The 8913-nt window shown below is 32.0% G+C and overlaps 1 long non-coding RNA gene across 1 annotated transcript; it reads left to right on the top strand.

Annotated features, from left to right (window-relative positions):
- Positions 1-4004: 4004 nt before the first annotated feature.
- LOC121208451 (uncharacterized) lies at positions 4005-5034 on the top strand. The gene is made up of 2 exons (XR_005903507.1): positions 4005-4150; positions 4558-5034. It is a non-coding gene; the product is annotated as an uncharacterized lncRNA (long non-coding RNA).
- Positions 5035-8913: the final 3879 nt, after the last annotated feature.

Genomic DNA, 8913 nt, shown 5'->3' with positions numbered 1-8913 from the left:
TCATAATTTCTAACTCTGAGGGCATTACTTGCAAATATTCTTCCATCGGTAGAGCTCCTTCCACACTTGGCTTAGGGATATTATCGTTAACCCTTCTGCCTCTCCATTCAATGTATTCCGGTATGGTTGCAGGACTAATAGCTACCCCTTTCAACCGACAAGTCTTTTTCCAAGCACTAGAAACTTCACTAACCTTCCTCTTGTATTCGGCTCCTCCATATACGAACTCACTTTGAGCCAACCCCTGAGTCGCTGGTACGAACTGTCTCAATCCATGCTGTCTCAGCACGAGCAAAGGGGCATAACCAATGGCACCCCAAATTCCCAACAGGGGGACCTAATCAAAACTGCCGCATCGGTAAAGAACCTCACCAGGAATCATCCACGGAGCCCTCCACTCGACATCTTTCGACTGAAGGTTCTGAAGTAGCCCAATCCAATTCTTTTCTGGAACATCAACTCTCCTAGTTGAAGCTACTATGTCTTTCAACGATGAATAATCCTCGAAGAAGACCCGACAAACCACCCTATCTATCAAGCGAAAATGACTGTAGAACCAAGCCAAAAGTAACTGAGCATACCCTATAAACCTGCCAGCACCAGCCCTCCTACATGCATCTAAAGACCTGAATGTTTCTGCCAAAATTGCAGGAAAAAAGTGACCTTTTTACTAAGTCGATGAAAAAGATCGTGGCTACCTCATCCACGTATCCCAAAGCCCTAGGGAAAACCATCAATCCATACAAACTTAAGGCAAAAACATCCACCTTCTTCGTCTCATCAGGGTGTGTCAGAATCAAATATTTCAAAGCGTCCCACGAAATGCACTTGCACTCAACCTTTTCCTTAATTCGGGCCGTGGCCCACTGCTAGCTCATCCCTGTAATAATCATCAATTTCTTCCAAAAAGTAGGGACACAAGCAGCTCGAGAATAGATTCTATCGTTCTGAAACTTGGGACAACGAAGCAAGGCAGTGTACTCCTCCACAGTAGGTATCATATCTACTTCCCCAAAAGTGAAGCAACTGTACGCTGGGTTCCAAAATTAAGCAAGGGCTCGGAATAAGTGCTCGTCTATCTGAACATCAAGCAAGTACGGTAAGTCTCCGTAATAACCGTAGAATAACTGCTTGGTCTCTTTGCCCCACTGATCCCAAATTTCCTTAAGCTCCTGGAGATTATTCTGCGTGACACTAATACGAGTGTAATCTGACAACTCTGACACGTATCCCTCAGCTATATTATCTCCCTTTTCTAGTTGATTTTGCTCAGACCATCAATGGACGTTGGCGTTGCCTTCCACTCTATCAAGAAGTCCGCTGTCCATAATAAAACTTCCTAACTTAGAAATTGATCATGAACCGATATCTTTGTAAATGCAAAATGACATGCAAACAAAAGAAAAGAGATAGTCAGTATCACATGATATCAACAAATTTCAACGGTAACTTTTAAGGGTAATATCTAAAGTTTAAACCTAACTAAGTTGGGCTCATACGGTATTTCGATATGAGGTTGGTTCTAAAGTTTGAGGTACCCGAACCAGCAGATTCCTCGATTCTCACCCATTATAGGCTCATTTGAATCGAGTTCGGTCTAGGGGAATACATTTCCCTATGGCTACACGGAGATGAAAATCTCACAAAACCATAGGTACGGATGTATCCCAAAAGTGATCCACTATCTGCACGGAGGCGAAAACCTCACGAAGGCATAGCTTCTCACTCCCACTTAAGGGTGTGACCACAATGGTCATGCAAATGCAATGCGTATTAGGATATAGCAACACATGCAATAATACAAACACATGTAATGCAAAGAGAATTAAATTTTAAAATTTTTAATTTCCGACATTAAGACAAGAGATAATCAATTACACGGCTTGACTCTCTTATTAGTCCCCAGTGGAGTCGCCAAGCTGTCGAGACCATTTTTAAATCGAGTTTTGGAAAATGGGAATCGACTTTAAAAATGAAAACAGGAGTCGCCACCAATCTTTTTAGGTGCGATTGGATCACCTTTAAAACATTTTGTTTTAAAATCATTAGTTTTGGTCTACGAAATCAGAAAACGAGTTCGGGAGCTGGTTACGTACGAGGAAGGGTTAGCACCCTCGTAACGCCCAAAAATTGGTACCTAATTGATTATCAAGTGTCTTTAATGTCGGAGATTCAAAAATTTTAAGATGCCATCCCTTTTAGAATATTTTGATTTTTTGTAAATTAGAGTTCACTCATATCAAAGTATTGACACTAAGTTAGCTTTTTAAAAATCCCTATCTCGAAACAACAAAACGCTACATCCAATAAGTTAGGACATATTGCTTTGCAATTCCAAGACAGTTGCTCATGTTTTGCAAACATTTAAAAACTAAGAAGGGTACTTGATTATTCAAACTTAACGAGAAAAGTTGCAACCCAATAAGTTAGGGCACTATTTTCTCGAAATTTCCAAACACCAAGCATTGCCTTTATACTTTTTGAAAACTTTGGGGCCTTAAAATGATGCGTGGGGAATTGTATTGTATTATAAATCATGCATAGTAACATATTATTGTAGTAGGTAAATAATACATGCATTTAAACAAAATGATGGAAATAATATAAAGGTCTTGCATTAGATACATACATATAAAAATCATATATACATGGAAAATATTAACAATATACATACAAAGATATATATAGCGTGTATTGAGAATGAATAAACAAAACATACAAACATACAAAGTAATAAATAGACAATGCATGATATACAAAAAAGAGTAATACAATATCAATGTACATGTTCATGAAATGTAATATCGAATATAAAATAACATATAACACATGATACATAATATAAAAATACATAAAAGAATTAATATATAAAATACAATATAAGGTGAATAATTGTTAACAAAATATACATATAATAAAAAAAATATGATATTTAATAATAATTTTAAAATAGTATTTGATTATACAATATGTAATATATAATAACAAAATTTAAAAATATGTTGTTTTAAAAAAAATAATGTATAAGAATTTATATTCATAATAAAATACTTTTAATGTAAGTTTAACATAATAAGTAATTAATGATGAAATATATGTATTATAATATTATAATATCTTCAAAATATATAATAATAGAATATAAGTAAAATAATTATTAACATATGAATAAAAATAAAAATAAAAATTTGTAATGGTATAAAAATAGCTATAACTTATAATCTGAAAGTGTATATATGTACAAATAATATATAATATGTACAAATAATTAATAAAAATATATATAGATAATAATGTAAAATAATAATTGTGTAAAATAATATATAATAAATAATAATATGAAATAATATATTATTAAAATGTAAAATAATAGAATAGTATAAAGATATATAAACATTATGTGATAAAAATATACTATAATAAATAATAAGTAATGATATATGTTAGAATATATATAAAAATAAAAAAACATGAAATAGTATAATATAATAACATATAAGTAATAATTATAAAATATATTATATGTATACTTATAATAAAATAATAAAAAAATAGGCTATAAATAAATTAAAATGGGTAAAAGGGACTAAAATTAAATATAAACAAAAATCAGTGGCTATTTTTTAAAAAAAACGGAGATCGACCCTAATTGGGAACGACGATTAAAATCTTAGGGACTCATAGGGAAATTTTCCCTTGTCCATAAAAATCGTCGTTTTAATCCAAGACTTAAAACATTTACTACAAGGACTAAATTAAAACCGAAGCAGAATATCAGGGCTAAATCATAATAAAATATAAACAAAATTGTAAATAAAAAAAGGTGGAGGGACTAATTGGGTAATTATCCCAATCTTCAAAAACACGCGGATCCCCCCATCCTCAGGTCTTAAAACGATGTCGTTTTAGGCTTATACTTAAGCCAAAACGGCATCATTTCTTCCGAGTTATATAAGTTAAATTTTAAGCTTTAAAAATCATTTTACACCATTCTTTAAAAAAAAAGTTCGAAACTCTCTGAATAGAGGAAGAGAGAGGTTTGGTTTTGGCCTTCGGCCTTCAAGCAATTCAACCACACGCGCTACACGCGCCGTCGCGAACACCGCCCCGCATGGTGGTCGGAGGAATAAAAACCCTCGTCCTTCCACAGGTAAACCCTTTTCCTTTTAAATATTACTATTTTCTTTAAAAACGATTTATATATTCATGAAAAAGGGGAAAACAAAACAAGGGAAAACATATATATGAAAAATAATCACCTTCTGAAATTTTATTGCAAAGGTTTGGTGTACAATGCCTTTTTTGTGATGTGTTTTCCTACGCCTTTGTATATTAGCTTTTATCTATGTGTCTATTTATCCAGAAAAAACCCCCCCATTCTTTACAGATTTGCGAGAAGCTTTATAGCCTTAAACTACTGTCTATTTTGGAAAGAAATCGGAGGATTTCTTTCCATTTCCTGTTCTAGTATATCTACTGCCCTTTTTGTTTTGATTTCTTTCCTTTCCTTGCTCTACCCTTTTTTGTGTATCTGCTGTTTGTTTCCTTTTCTTGCAGGTGACTCGCGAAGATTTCGGTGGCTGGGCTTGCTATCATGGGTTCGAATCTCGACAGATACCCATTTGTGCACTGATGACCACGAGACAGCCTCTTTTGCGGGGATCTCAGCGTCAACGGAGGTACCCAGGTCGGAGGTGAGGCCTGAGATCTCGGCGCTGAACGGTTGTGAGAAGGACAAGCTACTGGACAACGCATTGATGGCGTGCCAGTGTGCATTGATGGCCTCGATTTAGGGAGTTGAACAGATGCTCCCCGAGGCTTCCAGAAGCTACTGCGGCGTTGTAGTCTTCAAGAAACCCTAGGGTTTCCTGTTTCCTAAAGTCTCTTGGGCTTTTAGGCCATTTTGATTTGGGCTTGGTATTCTGTTTGGGTCAATAGTGTAAATTTTGGGCCCACTGTTTGGGCTTTGTAACATGGACTTGGACTGTTAAATAAACAATTGTTTATTTATTTATCCCTTTTTTATTTGGTTTTCAGGCCGGTTAAATTTGGGCTATTACAATTATTATTAAAGAAGTAGTTTATGTATTAATTAAATTTTTATTACATAATAAATATTTAAAATTTATTAAGGAAAAATTTTTTGTATAATAATTAAAGACATGTTTTTATTATAAAATTAGTATTATTTGATAAAAATAAATAATACATGAATAAAAAAATAATTATAACACCCCATACCTAGCCTAGACGTTAAGAAGTCTAGAGGCTACATCAAAATGTTTAAGAAAATCAACATTAAAGGAATTTAAAGTTCGTTGTTTAGAAAACACCAAACCAGTCAAACCAACATGGAAATTAGAAGTTAAAAACCGAAATCCAAAATAAAAGATATGTTAATTCAAAGTTAAGCAAACAATAAAATGTCTAGAAAGGAAATATGACCAAGGTCCCGATACGTCAAGCCTCCTAACTCTGTGGGTTACCTGAAAAGTAGTCAACAAATAAAATGAGTTTATAACTCAACGTGTGTAACCAATATATAGGCAAAACATCAATAAAGATATGATAGTAATTGCTCAATTTTAGAAACAGAATTAGAAACAAATGACACTTAGTAATATCATAACCGTTCAGGTAAGATGCAGAACAGATCTAATACAGATGCAAAATAGATCAGATATAGATGCAGTTTACTATCCCATTGGGTGCATACCATCTTCGACCATCCCAACACATTATATAGGGTATTAAACGTCTATCCAGCCCTACTTTAATAGCCCATTTCAATGAAATCAGAACAGTGATTTTGAGATCACAAATTCGATGAGTAAATTTTTATTTTATTATTATTTTAATGTCTATGGGATGTTAGTATGGTCGTGTTAAAATTTCATTAAGAAATTTTGATGTTTGCATGATTAATTAAGTGAAAAGGATTAAAACATAAAAAGTGTAAAAGTAGAGTTTCATTAATTAAAAGGATCAAATGGCTATGAAACTTTAAAGTGAATAGATTTAAATGGTAATTATATGATTCATATAGCTAGTGGACATTTATGGACACAATTTAAGTGATTTTTTAAGTTAAAAAATAAGGTCAAAATAGTAAATTAATAATTTAACTTAAACTGAAAGGAAAGAAAGATGGTATCATCTTCTTCATTTGTCAAATCAACCAGAAATACACCATTGGAGCTAGCTAGAGTATTCTGCCAAGCTTTCTTGCTTGCATGGTATGTTTTCCAACCCTATTTTTAATGATTTCTATATTTTTTAAGTTTTTTAGCTTAATGATTTCCAAACTATTAAAGATTGAGAGTTATTCCATGAATTTTTTTGAATAATTCTTGATGTTTGATGGTAGATTATGAGTCCTTGTTAATAAATAAACAAGTTTTGTAAAGTGATCTTTTATGAAACTTGCATTTAGGGATTGATTTGTAAAAATGGTAAAAGTTCATGGAAAATTTATCAAATGATGGTTTGTATGGGTTGATATAAGTCTCTGGTATATTTTTTTAGCTTGAATGGGGGATTAAAATGCTTATATTTTAATTTTTGAGCTTAAAGACTAAATTGTAAAAGTTAAAATGTTAAGGGTAAAATAGTAATTTTGCATAAATATGAAATGTGGACTAAATTAAATAGTAAGGGTATCAAATGGATTGAATTTTTTTCATTTAGATCAAGATAGACCACGTACGGACCTAGATTGAGGAAAAGCAAAAACTCTGGAATAGCTCGTTTAACTTCTACTCCCTAGTTGTCGAGGTAAGTTCGTATGAACGGTTGTTATATTTATGCTATTCACATGTATGTTATTATGTATTCAAAATGTAAACGAATGATGTATATCCAAATCAATGTTATGACGGTTATTGAGTCCCGGTTGAACCTTAGGAATTCATAGGATACAAATGACATGTCATTAGGGATTTCATGTTTAGGGTGCTGGTCTTGAATGTCCTACCGATGGCTAAGGTCATCCATTTGTTGCGGATACTCCACAACTTGTGTGAGCAACATTGTGTAGCTTACATTCCAACCCATAGCTCGTGTGAGCAATGCTGTAAAGGAAAGGTTACGGTTATATGTTTAAGCACACTTTGTGTGAGCTTTCCTGAGTATCCGATGAAATTCTAGATGGTTCAATTGGATGTTAGAGAAATAGGTAACATTCGAAAATGAATGTGGTTTTTCCCTTAAGTATGAAAATGACCTGATAATTAATTTTATGGTTTTTCAAACTATTATTTAATTAATTTTGTTGAAGTTTAAAAATGGAATTAAATTAATTAGTCATTATGAATCCGTTGAATGTAGAAAAAATTAAATATATGTTCTATTAAATTCTTTTACTGCAAAGTTACAATGAATTTAACGAAATCAAAATCGAGTTGAGAAAATTATTTAATTTAAATTAATTTATAATGCTTATTTTGGGAAATAGAAAAACACGTATTGGGTTGGATTAAATTATAAAGTGATGTGTTAAATATCAATAAAGCACATATAATTGGACCTAATATAGGAGAGGCCTGAATCTCTATCATAATACATATGAGGGGGGAGACACACCCTATTAGCCCCTTTCTCTCCTAGTTAATTGTTTTTCTATTAAATAAACATTAAATGCTTCAACTAATTTAACAAGGGTTTCACTTCTTCTCCTTATAAATAGATGACACCGGTAAGGCTAAAAAAATAATAAGTTATACAAAACTCTAAAATATTATTATTCTAGCACAAAATAGTGAGAATTTGTTTCTAAGTATAAATTTTATTTTTCCAGAATAACAGTTCTACTGATTTCTATTAGAGAGACAATTTTACTTTATCATTGAAAGTAAAGTAAATAATTTTTGGTTCTGTATTTGATTTGAATTTGTTCGAGCTCACACTCGCAATAATTTGTGGTTCGATAACAACATAAAAGGTAGTTTGATTAAAAGTCAGGAACGACAAAGATCCGTCTAGCCCAAAACACAAGTGCAATTTCAGGAAAAGTTTTTTATTAAAAATATCACAAACCGCCTCAATTTTCAAAATTTTAATTTTTCACTGTGTAAGATAATATTTTCGAACAGGATTTTTTCCAACACATAATTCACATGATTTTTGTATTAGATATCATATATCAATAATATCATACTCTTTTATATTATATTCAATTCAGTCCAAGTTCACGATATTCAATATCATTCAATATTGTCTACCCAAAACACTTCATGAAATAAGTCGTAATCTTACCTTAATATTTAATGTGCAACAAACATGTATATGTATGTATATAAATGGAATGATCTCGAATCATAAAAGTACAAGCCAAATTTCTCTCATCACTCATCAACAACTCTCACATTTCCATTCTCTCGCGATGGCTTGACATTTCCTTCAACTACATTCGATAATTCAATAATAGAAACAATATTAGTTTACATTCAGATAACATTCAATACAAAGCCAAACATATTTTCATTTTATTCAATTTAGTCCATGTACTGGGGACATGCATATTTTTCAATTTCTAACATCGGATCAAAATCTGACTTCACATTTTTTCATTATGGACCTTATACTTTCTATTCATATCATAATTTCATGATAAGTTTTCCATTTATTCAATTTATTCCCTAATGTTACAAAGTTATCTAACAAGCTTAATTGACTTTATAATTTAGTCATTATCATGATCTAGGCTAATATAACTATCAATTTCTCCAAAATGGTAATTTGCTAAAAACTTAACAATTACACAAATTGATACATGGGCCAGCTAAATCAAGCTCTCATGATCATAAATCTATAAAAAAATACATTAAAATGACATGGTTACCTTAGAAAATAGCTTGGTCGAATACTAACCTTAAAAAATGGAGGGTTTTTTTTTTCTAAAGAATGGTGAAAAAC

Source organism: Gossypium hirsutum, chromosome A10 (assembly GCF_007990345.1).
Source record: "Gossypium hirsutum isolate 1008001.06 chromosome A10, Gossypium_hirsutum_v2.1, whole genome shotgun sequence".
In the NCBI taxonomy this organism is placed as follows: Eukaryota; Viridiplantae; Streptophyta; class Magnoliopsida; order Malvales; family Malvaceae; genus Gossypium; species Gossypium hirsutum.
The sequence above is the reverse complement of the archived record's forward strand: the minus strand, read 5'-3'. Positions and strand labels throughout refer to the sequence as shown.